Source organism: Bactrocera neohumeralis, chromosome 3 (genome assembly GCF_024586455.1).
Source record: "Bactrocera neohumeralis isolate Rockhampton chromosome 3, APGP_CSIRO_Bneo_wtdbg2-racon-allhic-juicebox.fasta_v2, whole genome shotgun sequence".
Lineage (NCBI taxonomy): Eukaryota > Metazoa > Arthropoda > Insecta > Diptera > Tephritidae > Bactrocera > Bactrocera neohumeralis.
In genome coordinates, this window is record NC_065920.1 from 74,897,173 (window position 1) to 74,920,288 (window position 23,116).

The 23,116-nt window shown below is 35.0% G+C and overlaps 1 protein-coding gene across 3 annotated transcripts in view; it reads left to right on the plus strand.

The window, feature by feature from the left end:
• LOC126751974 (uncharacterized) overlaps window positions 1–23,116 on the plus strand; it is a 297,586-nt gene that overhangs the window by 222,440 nt on the left and 52,030 nt on the right. For all 3 annotated transcript variants that reach the window (XM_050462481.1, XM_050462483.1, XM_050462482.1), the window contains one exon: window positions 6,552–6,581. The gene's annotated coding sequence lies outside the window, so the exon portion shown is untranslated. The remainder of the gene's footprint in view (window positions 1–6,551; window positions 6,582–23,116) is intronic.

The window sequence follows — 23,116 nt, forward strand, 5'->3', positions numbered from 1 at the left end:
TACGCATCAACTCCTCATGCAATTTAGTGCAGTAATATAGTAACGACTTCATTTATGCCATAAAAGTGTAGAAAAATGCGAGCAAAGAGGAAATTAAAATGCACTCTGGTCACTCATACGCCCCGTCATACACACATTATTGCCAAACTGCACGGAAATGCATAGTCATGCAGTAATTGCTGTGTGTGAGAGTGTGTGTGTGTGTAGTTGTATGCGTGCAGCTGTGCATTGCATGCGTTAAGCAAATGTCAGCTCATATTTGCATTTTAATTAAAAAATATCTGCGCCCATGCAAATAAACGCACAAACGTGCTTACAACATCACACATATTCACATGCAAATATACGGACCTGGTAACGGTAACGTTCAATGGAATCAGGCACATAAGGAGCGTTGCCTTGTTGTGTACCTCGTTACATACCCACACACATGCACACACATGTACAGGCAACACCGTCCAGGCGACGGACAATCGCATGAAGCCTAAATTGCGTGTGTGCAATCAATAAATTCCATATGTGTTGCACAAACTCTGTTGCATGCAAAAATAGATTGAGCAGACGTGGCAGGTATATATTGCTCTGGTTGTCCAACACATACACATGCGTACATACATATGACGATTTGTACATATGTGTTCAGTTAATATTTGCAGAGCGAAGCCAACTCCTGATTGTAGGCGATGTGATGCATGCACGTACATGTATATACTTGCATACTAATAAACGTATGTTCTTGTGTATATATATGTATATGTATGTATATTCGTATGCATATAATATGTGGGTATCGTCGCAGCCGAATGGACTTTAGTTAACTTTATGGCTTGCACTGGAGATTGGAGGTGTAGTAGGCAACGAAATACGTTCACACACATACATATGCACTGTAAGCACCAGATCACATATATATGTACATATGTACATATATGTAATTCACTTTGGAAACACAGTGAGCCTAAGTGGTTCTTTTCGCAGAACTTTTGTGATTTCCTTACGTTTTTAATGAGAAAAGTGGCCACTTCACGATTAAAACTTTCAAGATTTTACTGCTTGGTTTTTAAGCTTTGGAAATCACAATTTTCAATTTAAGCTTTTTTGAAATTTTAGGAAGATAAGCTTTTGAAAATCACAGCTTTCACGTAAAGTGTTTTAAAAAGTTTTTTCTGTTAACTTGGTAATTGCTTAGCTGAGATAAGGAAGAAAAGCTTTCGAAGATCACTGCTTTCAACTTAAGCTTTTTAGAAAGCTTTTTGAAAATGGCTAATTCTTTGATTGTGTTAAGGAAGAGAAGCTTTTGAAGATCACAAAAAAAGCTTTCAAGTACAGTTTTTTATAAAGATTTTTGTAAATAGTTGACTACTTAGTTATGCAGCTTTTTAATTTAATCGATTGGTTTTAATAAGGAAGAAAATCTTCAGAAGAAAGCTTTTTGAACATAGTTATTTGATTGGTTGTGATAAAGAAAATGAGCTCTTAAAGATAACAGTTTTTTAACAGAGCTTTTTAAGAATGTTTTTGAATATCAAAGCTTTCGAATAAAGCTTTGTATAAAGCTTTGTGAGATTAGTTGTTACAAGGAAAATAATTATCTTAAGATCCCAGTATAGCGTTGCTTATAATAAAAACCTTTAATTTCGGTATTGTAATGAGAGGAAGAAGGACAAACTTTTTAGATCCCAACTTTTAAGTAAAGCTTTCTAAGCAGTTTTCCTTGTATTCACTTAGCAACTGCCGTTTGGCTGATAATTATAATTAAACATTTTCCTGACAATGCAAATCGGATATTAGTTTTTTCTCTCTGCCATTTGCAAGAGATCAAAGGAACTCTGCGGAGCTTATATTCATCTCCCATTACTAAGATTGCAGCTTATAAGTGGAGATATTAATAAAATTTATAAGAAAAACTAAGGTGAGTAAATCCAGTTTGGCATTGTAAAAGAGGGATCGGAAAGCTTCTGAAAATCATATATTTCAAACAGAGCTTTTCTAAATCTACTTAGCAACTGCAGATTGGCTATCAGTTACGGCTAAAATTTTACTGATAATTCTGATCGGACACTACACCTTTTTCACTCTGCTGTTTGAAAAAGGTTAACAGAAATTTGAACAGCTATTGTATATTCATCCCTCATTCCTTTGTAGGTGTAGAAACTAAAATTGGGAAAATTGATATTCCTTTTTTCAAACATTGCATATTGTTTTCCACTGAAATCCATGGTCGAAATCTATTAAAACTTTTCGTTCCCATATTCCGTTTTTCGCTGACTGGGCGCTACGTTTTGAGTACTGGCACATACAAGTACACATAAGTATGTATTTTGCGGCGCACTCGCTTATCGTGCTAAAGGCTATTGTAATGCAGATTTTCAAATTACGCACAAAGGCTTTTATCCTAAATTAGTATTCGCCACGCATCAGGCCAATGAAGTAATTCTTTCGATTTGTTTTTTTTTTTTGCTAAAAAAATGAATGAATTTTTTATACCAAGTAATGAAATTGAACTCTTAATTAAGTGCAGACATGCATATACTGATGTAAATGTATCTTCTTACATATCTAACTATAGGTATGCCTTCATATTTTGAGGCAGGTACTGGTAAAAAATTAAAAAAATGCATAAACTTTCGTACTTGGAGAGATTAACACAAAATTTGCATTTATTTTTAGAACGGAAAGAGTGTAATTATAATCTGACACCTCCAGATTAAAGAATAAAATCCTGGAGATAATTTTCTGTTAAGAAGCTCTACATTAACTTTAGCTTCAGACTACTGTAGTATTTTTCAAACAGAATTGGTAACAATTAAGGTAGCAGAAGATGTATTGCGCCGAAAGCTGTATTTCGGTGAGGTGAGCATTCACTCTACCAGTAGAGCAGCAATCCTGGCTTTGAGCTCGCTGACTACGCTACACTATCAATAGCATCACACTTACTTTATACATATTTATTATCAGACATATCTGTGTACCCTTTCATATTGCAAAGCCAATGAATTCATACCCCAATCCTTACCCCAATCGAATCAAACTGGATCGGTGCTCCGCATACCTGTTAAGGGCTCTGTGGACCTCAGAAAGCGTTAGTTAGCAACTAGCACTTATGCAAAAGTTAATTTTACCAATCTTCATATCACCGCAATTATAGGAGTTCCCACTGGATATTGTATTATAAGATCTAACGCGGTACATACCACACTGTCCATTTTTTGTTAGATTAAAGTTGAAGCTTTTTGATAGCCATCTTCTCCGAGCCAGAATCAGTGGCTGGAATCAACATTTTCCGCCTCAAAAAATTGATGGCAGTTTCGAGGCGCTTTATCAACAAAACACACTTTTGATCACAATTAACCGCCGTTTCTTGCTGCGCAAGTGGAATCACTCCTGTCTTTATTAATATCACTCCAATTATCTAACCAAACGTGTGATTGGTAATAACTCTTCTTAAATTCGAAAAAATATGTTTGCATAATTTAGAAAGAATATTTTGATGTAAGATTTTGAAAAGAGTCAAAATATAAATACACTACATACACTTACACCGCAATACTCTGCTGACCTGGCATTGTTTACAATAAAATGTCCGCTCTATTCGACTACTATGTACCTGCCATTCGTATCCCTCTCAATAGTCATTTGGAAACATCCTTTTGCTCCCTGTTGCAGGCAATGTGACAAAGTGCTATAAAGTTAAAAGTAAGTTGAGTAAAGTAAAGAAAAATATTTAATGCTAAATAGTCAATAAAATTACTTCAACAGTACATCAGCAGCTTCGAACGGATTTCAAAAGCAATGTTCTAATCTTCTGCAACGCGAAGTCATTATTTCGCAAAACACTCTCTTGCATTGCATTCGTATTCTCCATGTTCTTCAGATCTGGTCCCCAGCGACTATTTCCTGCCATCAGATCTGAAAAGAATGCTCACTGTGAAGAAATTTTCGAGGCATGTAAAGATGATCTCCGAAACTGAAGCAAAGGCCAAATCGGACTAAAAATGATATCGAAAAGTAATAATCAGTGTATCACTCATGAAGGAAACTAAGTTGAATGTAAAAAACAAAAACCTAATTTTGCCAAACAATGTGTTTTGTTATGGTAAGCCGGGGAACTCGTTTTCCAATAATTGATATATCAATTTGAAAGTCTGCAGCCGTTCCTCCTCATAAAGGAACGGTAATTCCGGTAGCTGACTACTAAAGCATATACAAGGTGCGTTCTAAAGTAAACAGGACTAAAAAACAAAAACAAAAAAAATTGTTTTTCGGCAAAATTAATTTACTTTATTCAAAATAGCCTCCTATTTGTTGTGCGTATGGCCAAAATTTAACACAAATACGTTGATTTAAATTTTAAAATTCGACAAACACTAATGAGGTCGACTGACATAAACAGCTACTGTAAACACACTGACTAATTTTTGGCATCATGATTAAGGACTGTTTTGCCAACCTAGGAAAATTGAACTGTCTTCCATAAAAGCGGGAGATGTGAGGGAGAAATGAAATTCTCGATACTTTCTTCACGGGTCTTACCTTCCTTTTCCAGTAGAGTTTATCCTACTATTGCTTTTTTTGGGTTTAAAAATTATCAACCCTGGTTTATACAAAAAAAATATTAACAATTGAAGCGCAACAGAAACAAATAAATAAAACTACATAAAGAGAGATTTCCTTTATGTGTATCCTACAACAGATATCTGATTTATTACATTTTTAAGCCCAAAAATTTATTGTCATCTTCTTTTTTTAGAGGGTGCTTTTTTAGAGGTATACAATTTCTTTTAGAGACTGCAATTAAATGTCAAACTGGCTGGCAAATATATTTTTTAATTTAATATTCCAAACAATTCTAAAGAAATTTTCCATTCTCCTTTGAACTCTAGTAAAGGAGAGTACACACAGAGAGTTTTTTTATTGGTTCATATTTTTTAGATTTTTTACTATCATTAGTAAACTCTAGAGACAAATAATTCGTTATCCCGATCTTTAAAAAAAACACGTTATACATATTTTCTAGTTCCATCTTTGCTTTATTTCACCGAATTTTTGGTGGTCGTAAAATTATGATTTCATTTGGGGTGAGTTTCTCTGTTTTTGCAAGAAAAAAATAAATTACATGCTCCTAAAAATACCCTCAATATTATACACACAACTACACATATCGAATGTAATAAATGAATATGACTTAGAAAATGCCTAAATATTAATATGGACTTCCCGGTGTGAATATTATTTGGGTTATAATCGCTAGCCAAGCGGCATTTGTGTACATCCTTTCACATATGCACACCAATACAGATGTCCAAGTACAAAACATGTCGTTGCCATGTGCTCACAGCAAGCACATATACAAAAACTACACTGCAGAAAGGCCGGAGCCAGCATGTGACCATTTCAGTCACCAACTGAGATTTAAAATCCAATTATTCATCCATGATTACATGGAAATGTCCTTATCGCTAACGAACAGCGCACATGTTCCAGCCGACCAACCGACTGCCGCTTGCCTGGCTGCTTGAGCGCTGACCGATGAGCCAATACAACCGGTTACAAAACCAGCACGACAGGCAGCGTTCAATGCAAAACTAGCCAAGAATATCGGTTAGAATGTGCTTGTATGTATGTGTGGATTGCACGTGTTTGCATGCGTGTGCCACTTAGGTATCTATATCCGAATACCTCGTTATTAGTCCTCTTTGAAGCACACCTGCTGTTGGCAGCTACAAAGGACCTGCACTGCTGCCGAGCCTTGCCGTCTTAGTCGAACACACGAATTCAAAGGTACAAATAAATGTAAGTATATAATGTGTGTTTTTATAGACAGTTTAAGTGATTTTTGGGTAATTTGCGCAAAATTTTTGATGTCAATGAGCTGAAGCGAAGATAGAAGTTACAAGGAATTTAAAAGTGAAAAAGAAATTAAAGGGGTTCAAAGGAATAATAAGAAGAGAAGATTTAAGTGAGAAAGAAAGCATAGATTTTACGCTTAAAAATCGCTCACGCTTCGCTAACATAACCAAAGTTCAATATATCATTTATATGCCTAAATGTATGCTTTAATACCACACATCGCGGCATTTTGTGCGCCTTTCAGTTGTTGGGCTGCATTAGTTAGTCAGTTAATGAGTAATTAAGTGCCTTTATTTTCCAGCATTTAATATTTCTGCTTAACAAACATGATAGTAATAATAATTACCATTATTTACATAATACGAGCATAATTCTTGCTGTGCGCTTCTTTTTTGAAACGAATATGTGTAGCTCCGCATGTCGTGTACGCTGGCATGTCGTCATAAATTCAACCCTGTGGATATTTAAAGCATTTCGTTGACCACCTACGTGCATGTTTCGATTTTAATTGAATTCTGTGGCTGTCAATTTCGAAATTTGGGAAAAGCAATAAAACCCTTTTCGGCAAATAAGAGTGGCGAGTTGTAAATAATGAAAATAGTTTAGAAGCGAAGAGTTAAAAAGTGAAAAAATTATGCTCTACTAACTTTATAAAAACGTATTTAATTTTTTTATAATCAATGTTTGATTTCTTTTTTCAGATTTTAACGGCACTAAAGGCATAATTGAATGTAAGTATCATTCGTTTAAACATCTGCAGAAACTCTATGAAAATGCTTGAAATTAAATGATAGACACGCCCACTCTTTGTATAACCGTTATATGGAAAACTAGCAAAATGGCATTAAGTCACTAAATAAAAACCTTAGACGCGTTGAATTTCGAACCAGCGAGACCGGTATAAGACTCAGTCTAAAAATTAGAGATGGGGCGGGACACTGGCCATTCTTAGGCGAAATTTAATATTGGGTAGTCGAAAAGTCGATTTTTCGAATTTAATTTCGATTTTAAGCTCCATTTAACCAAAAAAAAAAAAAATTTAATTCGGTAAACTCGCTATATTTTGAAATTTTTGTATAAAAAAGAGAAGAATGCCACGCAAGCCACCAATGAAATTTATGAAGTTAACGGAGCCGATATTGTAACAGTTCGTGTAGTACAACAATGGTTCGCTCACTTCCATGGAAGTTTTGATGTGAACGATGTACCTCGCTCTGGTCGATCTATTAACCAGGAGCGTCACATAGGCAGCCATGACATCGCTAAGGAGCTTGAAATTCATCATCATACGGTTTTGAACCATTTAAAAAAGGTTGGCTACAAAAAGAACATGAATTATCTGTGAAACATTTAATGGACCGAAATTACGTATGTAATACTTTGCTAAAACGAAAAGCAACCGAGCCATTCCTGAAGCGAATGATAATAGGAGACGAAAAGTGGATCAAATAAGAAGTGGTCCAAGCGTGGTGAAGCCCAGAAAATGGTCACAAAGCCAGGATCGACGCCTCGAATGGTTATGCTGAGTGTTTGGTGGGATTGGAAAGGAATCATTCACTATGAACTGCTCCAGCCTGGTCGAACGATTGGTTCTATGTACTTCTTACTGTTAACAACTGATGAAATTGAAGCAATCAATCGAAAATAACGGCCCGAAATGATCAGCAGAAATGGTTTTGTCTTCCATTTGGACAACGCTTTGATGATTCGGTAAAAATGGGAGACCTTGGCTGGGAAGTTTTGATGCATCCACCATATAGCCCTGACCTTGCACCGTCGAACTACTATTTGCTTCGGTCAATGCAAAACCATCTTAATGAGTAAAGTTGGCTTCAAGAGAAGCCTGTAAAAATTACTTGTCGCAGTTGTCCGCCGAGAAACCGTAAAAGTTTTAAACTAATGGAATCAGAAATCAAATCAAATAGTACCCTCACGGTATGTGTTCTTCAACAAAATGATATTAAATGGGTTCTAAATAAATTTAAAACCCCAAAATTTCGAATATGTAAACCTCTGTAGAATTGGAATACCTGAATATACGCCTTCGACTTTGATCTTTGAAAATTTTGAAAGTATAAAATTTTCTGTTAAACCGAAACTTAGACCTTCTTTAATTGTTGTCATTAAATTTGAAAAATTTTGGGGTTTTGTACGAAAATCCAAACTTGCGATTATTTTTTTCGACCGCTGTTTTAAATCTCAGATAATGTTATATACCGAACAGGGTAGTCCCTCAGTTTTTGTGATATCGATCTGAAATTTTGCGCCGGTCCTTTTCTTATCAAGAAGCAGTTTAGTTATCGGAACGGCCGAAATCGAAACACTATAACAAATCGCTGACATACAAACTGAACAATCGGAATCAAGTCCTTGCCTGAAAATCCTTTTTCGTTTGACTAGATATTTGAAATTGATCATTATCTAAGGCAATAATGCGATCTCTGAAGAAATTGTTAAGATCGGATCACTATAGAACCGATATGTGACGAACCTCTTTATTAGTAAAGCGTTCAGAGCAACCGAAGTTACCATAGTATTATCATCTATTATTATTGTATTACTTTATAACATTTATTTTTATTTTTCTAGTTTCTCTAAATACTTTTTTGTATATTACCCTCGCTGCCTCAGCATTTGAATTTCTTTCCAATTTTTAACTCACTCAAATCTAACATATAAAAGCAATACATATTTCCCCAAAAATTCAGATCAGCCACACAAATTGGGTTACCTCCTCTTTAGCAGCGAAGCTAAACCCGAAAAAAAGATCACGTTATCACATACGAATATGTATGCGAGTACCATTCGCTATCTCGTCACCCCGCGGGCGATCAACTGTTGTTGACAGCTTTATTCTTGCGCTCGCTCCAATCACATTATTTTCACCACACCTGCTGCACATTGCGCGACTGGTCACTGCTGGTCGGTCACTATAGCCTTCGGGCGGCAGCGCGTAAGTACGGACATTAATTTTCAATCAAATTTCGTGTTTAATGAAATTGAGGAAGTTTCACGTTATTGCATACAATATTCAATTTTCAAACTTAACATCTGCACAGCCACACACACACATACGCGCACATGGCAAGCTTAACTCGAGTGTCACCAACACGAAATGGCTTACTTCCTTCGTGACCCATCCCCTTTGTTGCGCATAAATTGTGTCCTCTACCATCGCCACATATATTCATACATACTATATATATGAGTCCACATGTCTGCTTATCCCTCAGATATATTATGTTTGTGCATATTTTGCATCGATAAATGCAAATGTGGTTAAATTTCAATTAAATGGCATATTAATTTAATTTTGTCTCAATTTGTTGTGGCCAGACGAGCTGGGTGTCAGGCTTTACGGCGCCTCTGCCAGACTCTCAATCGTGCATGGTCAGGGTCTCGGCCGAAGGGGTGTTGCCATTAAGCAGCGCTTGTCTTCTGATTCATAGACTAGTTTTGTTCCGTTAGTTTTCTATGCTCCATGCTTCAATTGATGGTAAATTGCATGTTTTAGTGATAAATTGAATTGGTTTGTCAATTTGGTTGATTTTAATTACATTGATTAGGAGCTTGATATTGGTTTCGTGAACTCATTGCGCTTTTCTGGGAAAATTTGTTTCGCTTTGGTGGTACGGAACGGTGTTGATAATCTGCCACGAATATATTTTGGATGGTTGAAGGTAGTTATCCATTACTGTTTCTTAATTTTTTCGGAGCCTTTTGCTTTCACCTCCAAAATAGCAACCTTCGATTCGTCGTGTAAATCATGGTTCCGATGCGATATTAATCGAAGTCACCAGAGACATTTTTTTGTGAAGTCTGAACAAATGAAGTCAGAAAAACTAAAAATTTCATACACCTGACCGAACTTTTTCTATTTGACCTGTGATACATTATATTTCAAGACACGATTGAGGTAATCAGAATGAATTCAGAGTCTTTGAAGATACTTCTTAAAATACACACTTACTGCGTCATAATGGAAAAACGCGGTTTTTAATAAGAACGCTACAAAAGTAAACCGAAAAGGACAGCAAAGGACGCTATATTTTCCACACTCTTTTGACATTTTCAGTATGGTTTGCCATTTCATCACGGAAAGATATACGATCCAATAACGAATCGAACTTTTTAAAATTTACTGCCGGAATTTAGAGTCAACTATGAGAGCGCCACGTCCAATTTGTGGTCGTCATAATAGCCCTGTCGGGTCAATAATTGAGCGTCTAGTGTGAAAATTTGAATTCATAGGCATAATATAAAATGTTTCCGTGTCAGTGAGGTAAAGAAGTGTTCCCAAGCTTTGGACATCTCTGTGAACTCGTTGTGGCAAATTTTGTGAAAAGATATTGATCCTTACTAGATTAAATTAACGCCAGAACTGAAGCCGCTCGACCACCAGAACCGACGTATGTGTCGTGAATTGGGCTGAGCAGCAGCTTGATAATGATCCGGATTTTCATCGAAAAATCATCTTAAGCCATGACACGTTACTGTGAATGGGAATCGCTTATAAATGAATATTTGGCCTGAATTGGATGATATGGACTTGGACAATATGTGGTTCCAACAGGACGGCACCACAAGCCACACAGCGAATGTCACAATCGATTTATTGAAAACTGAGTTTGGTGAACGTGTTATCTGACGAAATGGTCCAGTCAATTGGTCGCCTTGTTCGTGCGATTTGACGCGGTTAGACTATTTCCTGTAGGGTTAGGTCAAATCTATGGTCTATGTCAACAGCGATGATTGCTAAACTTCGTACTGGACAGTCATATAGGTTTCTGGAAGATCTAAAAAAATTCAGAAAAAATTAAAGAAAATTTAATAGAATGTAATCAAATTTCCAAATTTCTAGAAGATCTACAAATTTCAAGGCATTAATCGAAGGCATCAAGAAGCCAGACCATTATTACAAGTATAACTGAAGAAATAATTGCAGGAAATTGGACCGAAACCAGAAAATGTTAAAATACTTTTTTATATACACCAAGTGAGGCATAATGGAAATGAAATGCAGTCACATAAGTTTCTGCATAATCTACACATTTCAATAAATTAATCGAAGAAAGTGAGCTTCACTCAATTGACTAATAATTTCATGTCTGTGCATGATGATTTGAAGTAACATAATTATTTGAAGTAATATAATGAATAAGGTGAAGTAACAATTTTTACGGATTATATCGAGAATTTCACTTGGATTTTTTTCTGCCAAGAGCTGTTCGGTTCGGCTGTTTTGGATCCATAAGTCTGTAGCTAGCTTAGCTAAAGAAAAAACAATCCTTTCTCATATTGGTAATTGTGTTTTACTAAAGACTATTCCACGAGGCTGAATAATGTGAGGAAGAAATTTTCTTAAGATTAGTGGATACTGGAAATAATATTAATATACACCATTACTTAAGGCGTTCTCAAAACTTATATGTGTATATAGTATCTCACGTGTACAGCCTCTAACACACTCAGCACCAAAAGCACTTACATCAACCCTCGTAACTTCGACAGAAAATTAAATATGCTTCCAAACATCATTACAAAAAATAGGCACAAAATATAAAACTCGCTTAATTGAATTAACTTTACTACCGCTGTCGCCCAGTCGGTTTTAGTACTCCTTAGTTCAACTAATTTAACTTTATGCAGCGCGCAAAAGAATTCTTCAATTGTCAACGGCATCTGCGCCAGCCAAGCGTAAGTAATCACAAGTGAAGCCGCGTATTATTCATAAAAAATTTAGCACAAGCACATCATAGCCTCATAGCCACCAGTTCGCGTGTATATCTCCTATATAGTGAGCTTGAGAGCAACAGTATTTATATTAGCCACTCGTGCATTGGTGTCATGCGTGTATTTGACTTTTATGATGCGCTGTAAAATACAAAAATCCATTTTTAGTATTATAAAATTTTAGCAAAATTTATGAGTCATTGCATCAATTGCTGCACATCACAGCAACAACGCAGCAGCGCATGAGAGCGGCGTGTTGGCTGGGCTGCCGCGTTTGTGATGGCGGCGGCAGCTTCGCTGGTGGCATACGTTGCACCAATGCCATACTTTTATGAGTTCAACAACCCAAGTGGTGGCGCACGTTGCAGTACATTGGGCGCGGAGATGTCATTTCCATAGATAGGATTCGTGTATCGGTTGCTTTGATTTCATTTTTCGCTTAACGGCGCCTCTGCCTGGCCTCGTGTGGTTGTGCGATAAAAAGCGTGTAAACTTTTTAATCGTTCTTTTTCGTAGATTTTTTCGAACTTTTACGGCTGCAAAATACTGTAAATGCAAACAATAATGAGTGCAAAACACACTTACTTATTTTTTAGCATTAATTAAGCTTGTTGGGGAGAGCTAAAAATATTTAATTTCTGTTTTTCTCTTTCTACTACTGAAATGTCCAACGTTTTATTTGTCCTTTGCTAACACGAAAAATTATAAACCCATATTTTATCAGCTAAAAATTTATATACTCCTGTCTGCTAACATAAGCAGTAGTACAACTAACATACTCAAACATTTGTAGTCACAATTACATACATACACGTGTATGCTTCTGTACTTATGTGCACATATGTTGCCATACTTTTCATGTTCCTGCGAAACGATGTCACTCATAAATCATGGACGAGCTCGTAAAATGCTGTTCGTTTAGTTTATTGTGATGCTTTGAGTCGTTGTGTATGTATGCGCGCACACATACACACTTCTAGCCTGTTAGCCTCAAACTTAGTTTCCTTTACGTTAGTTTGTTCTCCTCTTACGGCTTCCTTTTTGAAAATTTTGCAATTAAAATTTATTTCCATTTCACCCAACAGCGAAAACTGGCGGAGTTCTTGCTTGCGATTTTCTTATCTGCGCTGCAGGGCTTTCAAAGTGTTTCTCAAGATATATAATTGACAGCTTATAAGAGTTGACAAAAGCTTAGAGTTAGTCTTTCGATATATAGATATGATATCATGCGTAGTCAGATAGTTCCAAGAGATGCTGTATAAAATCAGTACCTTCATATGTAGTAAACCGTTCTTCTCTTCCAAAAGTAGAATTTGTCCACTTTTTAGCAAAATTTTTTAAGAAAAGCTTTCTTTAAGCTTCACATAAAACTATAAAGAATTGGTTGCATTTATATATGTAATATTACGCTAAAAAGTATGCAATATAGTTCACTAAAGCAAAACCAAATATTGCGTATTCCAAAAAGTTTGTACGTATTTTGACAATAGATGTCATTGCAGTCGTATATCTCCAATGCTACTCGTACTAATAACATTGTCTCATGCTATACAGCGTTGGAAAGGTGAGGTTTAAAGCTTCATTTAACACAAAAAAAAAATAAATTCAATGAAGCTAGTACAGCTGTTCAAAAATGAGTGAAAATAATGAAGAATTTCGGTGTATTTTGAAATTTTTGTATAAAAAAGGAAAGAATTCCACTCAAGCCCCCGATGAAATTTGTGAAGTTTACGAAGATCAAGCTTAGCCCAAGAATGATTCGCTCGCTTCCGTTCTGTAAATTTCGAAATTTCGATTTACACTGATGAAATAATGACTCCAGCGGAAAAATACCAAAATTTTACCCACAAAATGGCACATATTTGTTTATTTATTTATTATTATTTGTATAAAAATTAGTTAAAATTTGTTTATATATACGAAAAGACTTTTTCGACTCCCTTATATTATGCAAACGAAATTTTTTTAAATGTTGCCTACATTTCTGCGTTGAGTCGATTAAAAACATCTACAAAGACATATTATAAAGACAGATTGACGAACGATTTAGTATGGTAAAATGATGAATATGAGTGCTATACAAATGCTGCTACCAGCTTTTCCAAAAATTTATAAAATATACGAAAACCAAAATATTAATTCGAATACATGATTTTTTATCTTTTTTACGTTTCTCTCCCTTTTTCATTTTATGATTTTTCGTTGCAAATCAAATTTTGAATATTTATTATACTCCTCACCTTATCTAATATTCTGCTATTGCGAAGCTTCATGTAGTTTTAGTTACTTTTGTTGTTTTTGTAGTACATGATTTTATGCATTTATGGCGGAGTCCCATTGCACATACATGTGTCCCATACAGACTTGTGTACGTATTATATGTTATGTGTGTGTAGCCGGACTACGTATGTGTGTGCATATAGACTCTATTACTGTAACCACAAAGAGAATTTATAATATTAATAACCTTGAAGAATTCTTTGTTCGACGTTTGTGAATATTAAGTGAACTAAATGAATTAATTTTTGTTTTTGTAATTTTGTTTTATTATTTAAAACTTTATTTTTTCGAATTCATAATATGAATAGATAATGGTTTTGATGAACCTTTTAAGAGGCCAGACATTAAGATAATGTTTGTTACAAAGGAGAGTTTTAGTTTGGAGCTGGGAAAGCAGAATAATTTCGAATCTATAAAATGTTGAAAATTTAATATTTTATATAATTTGATATTCTTATAATATGGCACGGAGCACTGCAAGCAACAAGCCCCTACTTTACTAAATTCTCAGAAGAGCGTGTCGTCACATTTTTATATTGTTTATAGTAAGTTTTTTATATTTGTTCGAAATCGAATTTCGACCCGTATTCGAACCGTTATTCTTAGATATATAGTATGTGGCTGAGTGATAAAAGGCTTTTCTTTCTTGATGTTTTTCTCTGCTCATTCGTCGCCTCTACATTGCTTGGATAGTAATCACTTGGTGCAGTTCCGGATTATAAGGTGGATGTATAGTAACCTCTCAAACGTGCTCTGAGAGCTTTTTTCGTGTAAGTATAGATTTTATGAGGTCTGGAATACAATTTATTTTTTAATGGCTCACCACTTCTAGACGTGTGCTTTGCTCAGATGGTCGAGTTACTGACAGTACAGGTCCGAAAGAAAAATTTTATCGTTAGGGTTTGGTAAACTCCTGTTTAGTGGTTGCAAAAGGTTTTTATACAACATCTGTTTCTTGGGTAATCGAAAAAGTGCCTAAATGACCCACTGACGCCTTTGAATTTATGCGGACGAAAATTATTCGAAAAATAAAAGATTTAGTTTTAGCAAAATATGTTTGAGAGAATCCAAGGTTTAAGGTGGTAAGCCTTCTTAATATTGAATATCAAGCAGAAGTCCTTCTCAACAAACTGATTAGAGCTTATCATTGTCGCCTTAGACCTCTATTACACCATGCAAATCTTGGAAAAAACCCATGAAAATAAGATCGACATACATCATCTCTTCGTCTGCTTGAAAACCGCCTTCGACTGCACCTCCAGCTGCCTCTATGCCGCTATTTATGAACTTGGTATTCCCTCAAAACTGTAGTGCGTAACCGGATACTGAGTAACATCTAGAGCTTCGTTAGAATCGGGAGGGACCTCTCAGAGCCATCCGATATCAGGCTAGGTGGTATCAGACAAGGAGACTCATATCGCGTGACTTTTGTTATCTGTTGCTGTAGCTAATAATATTATAAATAGAGTTGATGTAATCTCCTCTAAAAGAGAGTAAATCGCTGGTGCATGCCGATGATATTAATATCATTCCACATTATTTAAGAAAGGGAAGCGTAAAGGTATAGTAGTGAACGAGGGCAAGACGAAACATCTCCTGTCATCAAACAAGCAGTCATCGCATTCATGACAATATCACTCGTGCTACTTTGGACTGAGTAGGAAATTGATAAATAAAGTCTTTACCCGACGAACAAAGACCAAACTGTACAAGTCCCTCATAATTAACCTGCTATATGGTGCAGAGGCATGGACGATATCATAATGATAATCAGGAGGTCACGATTTCGAGATGGAAGAGAACCCTACAGCTTTGAAAATATTCGACTCAGGTATAGAGATCAGTTGGATAATGTCATGGCTGCACTTAGCGACTGGCGCGCTGTTGTTAACTCGGGTATAACTACGTAAGCGTTACCTCCACATAAAAAAGAGGCAAGACAGAACAGAAGTTTGTCACGTGTTTGTAGTAACCAGAAGAAAACGTTAGAGACCTTATAAAAATATAGGCAAATGATCAGCGTGATGAGCTGAGTTGATTTTGCCATGTCCGCCTGACTGTCAGTATATACATGAATTAGCCTACAGTTCTTTTCTCCACAAGAAGCTGCTCATTTGTTGGAACCGCCGATATCGGGCCACTATAACACAAAGCTACCATACAAACTGAACAATCGGAATCAAGTGCTTGTATGAAAAAATTTTTCATTTGACCAGTTACCTTCACGAAATTTGGTTTGGATCATTTTCCAAGTAAAGAATGCAATCTCTGAAGAAATTGTTCAGATCGAATCACTATAGTTTATAGTTGTCATACAAAATGAAAGATCAAAATCAAGTCCTTGCAGGAAAAACTTCTTTAGTTGATGAGATTTCTTCACGAAATTTGGTTTAAGATATTACCGCGGGCAAAATCAGACAACTATAGCATATAGCTGTGATGCAAACTGAACGGTCGAAAACAAGTTCTAATACCTTTTCTATTTTTGAAGGAATTATAACTTCTGTGCAATCAAAGTTAACGTTTCTACTTGTATATCAATAACTGCTACCGGAATAAAATTACTTAACTTAGGAATATTAAACAAGTTTATTTTTAATTTTGAACTAATTTTTAAAATGTTACTTAATTTGCAATATTCAATAATCAGTTACTTAAATATTCTTTGATAATTATCCTAATCGCACTGTAAAAAAAAGCCTTTCTGTGCTGTATTAGAACTGCGAGGCTCCAAGCAAAGTAACATAAAACGAAACCAAAAACAGAAAACGTGGATATTGATTAAAAATTGCGTCATTTAAGCGTCAACCTGAAGTAAAGTGATTTGGCAGCTGTCACGTGCAATCCATCGGTGATTAGCTGACGGCATATTTGTCAGATTTCCGCCAGCGGTAGCGCTGCTGAGCTTTTAAATATTTGTTCACCTAATGGCAAGCCCGCAGTTTGGGTATTTGCGGGCTTCATTAATTTTAATCTTTTTTTACATAACCACTTAAGCGATTAACGTGCGGCTTGTATTTCATGCGAGTGCTTAACATCAAAGCGTTTGCTTGAGGGAAGTCCAAAATACTGAAATTTCAAGCACAACGCACTCAAGTGGTCACAGCGAAAATTGACACTTTTAATTACATATGACAAAACTTGTTTCCATGTAGTTGAGTGCTGAAAAAAACGGATTAAAGTAAATAGAAGTCAACTACTAGTATATTTTCATCGAAAAAAAGTTAAGTAAATAAAAAAGTTGAATTCAAGCACGGTTTTACACTTGGCTTTGCAGTAGCTACTTGGCTATCATGCAGGCTTGTTGAAAAGCGACCCCAAGATGTTTGTAAGCGAATCTAGCTGTGTGGTTCCGGTACTGTGGGTAGAGTGGTGGAGCGTCGGCGCGGTGGCCAACGTTTTAAATGTCATTAAGCTACATTGTTGGGCGGCAGCGTGAAAATTAACACCTCTAGATTAACACTGTGCAGCGAAAACTGGTTTGTTTCTATGCTAATGCGAGCTTGCAGAATTATTACGTGAAAAAATGTGTTCGAAAAATTGAAACCGTTAAGATAATTGGCCGCTTTGATGGCAAGTCAAGGTCGGCAATTATATTTATATAATATAATTTTTTTGCATAGAAATTTTGGAAATATTTAAGCAGAGAGGTGTATGAAATTAGTTTTTTATCATTTTGCTGCAAATTTAGATCAAATATTTAATCGAAAAATGTTCAAAACTGAATAAAAATAATAATGAAGTCTTGAAATAAGCAATTATTGTGAAAAAATTTGTAAATATATTATAGAAAACAAATATCAAATAATGAAAATCCATAGTTCTGCGGAATTTGTGGACAAATATATACTAAGTATAATAATGTTCAAAAACCAAAGCAAAAATACTGAAAAAAAAATATTGCATAAAAATAAATTAAGTATTAAATATATATTTTTCTTAATTATTATTACACATTTTTTATAAAAAATATAATTAATTTTCGTATTTTTCCACCAAAAAATATACAAATTTGCGTATCAAAGCAAAAATAATAAAAAAAAATAGTTTAATGCATAAAAATATTGAAAATAATTTTTTCGTTTTTTTTAATTATTATCATACGTTTTTGAAAAAAATTTTCGTTAATTTTCATTTTTCCCAAAAAATACAAATTTACGATTTTTTTGTATATACATACATATTGAATTTTCAAAAATCATGTTAGCTTTTATATGGCGGGATTTAACAATCCTGGTGTGAAATCTAGTAACTCACAACTGCAAACTAAATTTTGATTTTTTTGATGTTATACATGGTCAGATAAGTTTGACATACGAGCGTTATTTTTGTTGTTTACAGTAACTTAAAATATTCATACTGGCCAGAAAATAGAATTAAATCGCAACTAATTTTTACAACTTTCGAAGAAGATTATCTCAGCAACAGTGCATCGCAAAACTTAATCCAGTTTTAGAAAATCAGGACCAGCATTAATCGATGGTATGTTGAATTCAATCGAGATGGTAGATCACTCAAAAAAGAATTTCGCGAAGGTCGTTCAAAGTCAGTTTTTCTCGAAACTGTTGATGATGTGCGCGTACAGATACAAATACTTTTGACTGGAAAGATAAAGGTGCTCACGTTGGATTCCATACAATTTGTTCACCACTCAAAAAAAGGCTAGTGCCGATTGGTCAAGCGCTGCTTTGAAACTCATCTGTCACATCGTGTCATTACATTAATCACGTCAAAATACGTGCTCTAGTCTATACTAACCTAAATGCGCATGCGAAATGCAATGAGAATCAAAGCACATATACTACACTCATTACAACTTGCATATAAATTTTCGCTTTAATAATTTTGTAACCAACAAAATCTTGCATTTTCGTTAAAAATGTAATATTCTTTTGTAATAATTTCGACTGCTCGCTCCCCTTGTAAAGACTGCAACGAAAATTTGATAAATTTATGATGATGGAATTTTAAGTGATTTTTAACGAGTATCTTCCCAGCCAAACACCCGCTGCAAAAATACAAGCGAAGCGACAGCGCGAAGAGTGAGAGCGAGTGATAGATATTTGGCAGTACTGAGATTTATGTATGCAAGCAATATAATATTGCACAACTTATGCTGTATCCCATAATATAAACGATGCAAGCATATAGACATATGTATATATCAGAATATACATGTATATATATATATATTTGTCTGTAAATGTGCATGAAACTTAAATTGTGCAAAATACAACGGTATGCGTACCAAAGAGCTCTGAGGGGCTGTGGCAATAGCTGCTTTCTAGTGCTCGAAAAACCTGATGTCTTTTGCTCTAGTATAGCAAAATAAGTGCTTATTTTATTCAAAGAAGCAGCTCTTTAGTTTCCTTCTGCGCGCACATATTGGTTGCTAATACGCACTGTTGTACTTTCCATACCAAATGCATATCTTAGCTTTGACAAATATGCTAACTAATGTTAGATAGTAATTTAATTTTAGAAAAAGAACAAAAAACGCTAAGCTGCGCTGCACGAAGCTGTAAAACACCTCCCAAGTGCATTTCTACTACCATAAAAGGGTATAAATGATCTTCATTGTGATTTTTATCTATCTGTTTATATGGCAGATATATGCTGTAGATGTCTGATCTGTACCATATGTGCTGGAATTATAGGGCTATGTTAGCTAATATACTTTGCGAAATTTAAAAAAAGATATCTTGGCCAATAAAAAAGTTTTCACTGGAAGAACTTGCTTTTGAATGACCAGCTTGCATGACAGCTTTATGCTATAGTTGTGTGTTTTCAAAATTTTTTATCAGAGGTATTAGAGTTATTTGAGATAGCATCTTAAGCCAAATTTTGTGAAGAAATCTCATAAAATAAAAAAGGTTTTGCTACAAGGACCTTATTTTTATTGTTCATTTTGTATGGCAACTATGGGATATGGTAGTCCGATATGAAGTTTTTTTTTCAGGCATTGGTTGTGGAAATATTCTATGTCGAATTGGGTGAAGATGTCTTCTCAAACAAAAGAGTTTTTCATTTTCATACAAGGCGAGATGTTGGCCGTTCATTTTGTATGACGGCTATATGCTATAGTGATCTGATGTCGTCAATTTCGACAAATGTGGAGCTTTTTGCTGAGAAAATGACATGTACAAAAACTCAGATCGATATCTCATAAAAGTGGCAACTAATTGACTTAAATTTTTTATATAAAAAACACGATTAATACAATTTTTCTTAAAAAAATCATACCTTCATCCTCTCATATCGTCATATTTAGACCCTTCTCCTTATATTTTCAAAATAAACACCATTTTCGTAAACTTATTATACAGTTAACCGTTTGAAAAAGTGTTTTTATAACTCACGCTTTAATATTAATGTTTTTAAGTTGTTTTTTCGGCATAACTGCACTTCATCCTCATTATCGGCAGCATTTATGTTAATCACTTGCTTCGCCGAAAAAACGCTTCGATAAAAGTTTTGATATACGCGCGCACATATATATATACATACACACTTCTATATATACCTATAATATATATATTAATACACATAAATACACATTTCAACACAAAATGGAAGCCAAAAGCTGCACTTCGCGTGAATAAGCGCAAAGAAAACTTTTCGCTGTTATGGAATTAAGGCAGATAATATGCTTGATTATGATAAATGTGTTTATTCAAAAATTTTTCATTCGAACCCTGCAGTAAAAGCAGAAATAACACGCTGCAATAAATTGCCGAAACAATGAAATTTAAAATATAAGAATAAAAGCTTGCGGCGTTAAGGTATTTCGAGCGCAATCTCTGCATTTATTAGTCTAAACATTTTAATTAAAGTCCTTAACATAAAAATATACAGTTTTGCCAAAACATATGTATTTTGTAGCAACAGCATTTAAGAATACGCCCTACGGGAGATTTCACAACTCTCTTGTACGCTTTTCTCCCTACCCTCCAACTCCATATGCAACTTTAAGCGAAAAGTGTTTTCAAAGTTACGCATACGCACCGGCATACACCGCCGTTGGTTTATTCAAGTGTTTGTGTGTGTTAGTGAGCCTGTGTTGTTTTCGTATTATTTTCTTAGGCACTTCGTTGCTACTAACTTTTACTGCCAGTTTTGTTTATTTTAATTTGCTCTTGCGTTTTTGCCCATTTGCTCTGACTTGCCGTTGTTGTTGTTGTGCACTTTTATTTCATTTTTTGTTAGTTGTAAGTAATGGCCAATATTTCTTTACTCTCTCGAAGTGCTTAATTGAATTTCACTTTTCGACACAAGTCTGCATGTAGCTCGAGGTCTATGCGTTCCATTGGCTGTGCACTAACCAATTTATAGATATGTAAATATTAAAATTTTGTGCAGTTCGAGAGTTGTCTAGTGGTGCTGCAAAGTAATTTCGAGTAACATAAAAGTATTTATAGTCTTCGGTTGTGGTGAATGCTGTGTGGGTAAGGCGCTTAGTATTTTGCATGACAGTTATTTTATTTTATTTTTAGTGTTTTGGTTTCTCTTTTGGGCTTTATTTTTTAGTTTGAGTGCATTCGAACGGTTTTAAATTTTAGTTCAAGTAAACAAATATTAAAGAAAATAATTGAGAGGTTTTCAACATAAATACGGTACGGTATTATTTTCTTTCACAGCTCTTCTAAAAAAAAATATTTTCGATTTATGATCGAGAAAAGTAAGCTAAGATCCTAGCCGTTTTGCTTCTCTAAATATATATTTAACTCATATTTAACAATCTGAGAAACTTCAAACTTTCATATTTATAGTGACTTCCGTACATCAAAATTTAGTCAAGACACACACCATATTTTGAAAGGATAAGAGGAGAGGACGAGAGAAAAGAGGGAGAAGGAAGTCGGTAAACATTAATTTGTATATGCCTTAGTATGTTTCAAATTTGATAAGACAAAAATCGTCTCTCGGCAGATATTGGCACCCTTTCTAACGTATTTATTCCATAAAGATACCTCCTAAAAATCCGTTCGCTCCTAGAGGGGCCTCAAAATTTGGTATGTCTTCCGTTTGTCTTATTGCATAAAGTTTTTGACAACAAATAGGGCAGAAAGCTTTTCAACAGTATCCCGGAATAATGACAGCACCTAGTTTTTATAGACCTTCTTTGGACTTCGTCTAACTATATTGATATTTAAAGTGAGATTGCATTTATTTATTTATATTTAGCCTATGAAATCTACTTTAGATGGATAATGCCCAGAGCTTTTATATTTCAGCTCAATTGAACCCTCTCTTTGTTCTTATTTGTTATTATCTATTTTTTCTCTCTGTCGCTCTCTTTTATCTCTACCTTCTCTCTTATTTTACATGTTTGTCTCTTTCTATTTCTTTCGCGCTTTTTCCACCTCTTTCTTTATCTTTATAACTTTCTCTCTCCATCTATCTGTATCTCTCTCCCTACCTGTCTTTTTCTCTCCATATCTGTTTATCTTTTACTCTTTACCCACCTTACTGTCTATAGGTTCTCTGTGCATCTTTTTCTCTGACCCTCTCTTTTCAGTCTGTTTTTTCTCTTACCCAATGTGTTTACCTCTCTCTTCCTATAACACTTTCTCACACTCCATCTATATTCCACTCTTTGCTTCTCTTACCCTCTCTCTACCTATCTCTGTATCTCTCCATTTCTCTATCGCTCAACCTCTTTTCCTATGTTTTTTTATCTTTCCTCTCCATGTACTTATGGCCTACTCTCCCTTTCCATCTCTTTCCCTCTCTATATCCCACACTTTGCCTTTCTTCCTATCTAGCTAATTACCTTTCTATCTTTTCTCTTTTTCTGTTCCTGTACCCCTTTTTCTCTCCCTCTGCTTCCTTACCTCTACCTATTTTTTTACTCTCCCTCTCTCTCTTTCACCCATCGTGTCATTTACTCCTTTCACACTGTCTGTATCTTTTTTACTCTCCATCCATCACCCTCTAATCTCCTCTTCTCTTTATCTTTTTTTCTCCCCTATATAGACAGAGTTCAATGGGAGGCTACATGATCCTTTCTCAGTCATTGTGCGAATAATAATATGTAAATACATCAATCAATATATAACTCGTCACTTTCAATCAACTATCAATACTACCATAATAATTTAATCAATATTTCAACAGGTCTGTACTGGTAAGGGTACCGTTGAATAGCTGTCATGCCAACTGCAAAACAAATGTTATCAAAGAAATACTTTTTTTTATTTTCTTCTTTTGAAAAAAATCCATTACGAATTGGAAATGAAGTAGTGAGAAGAAA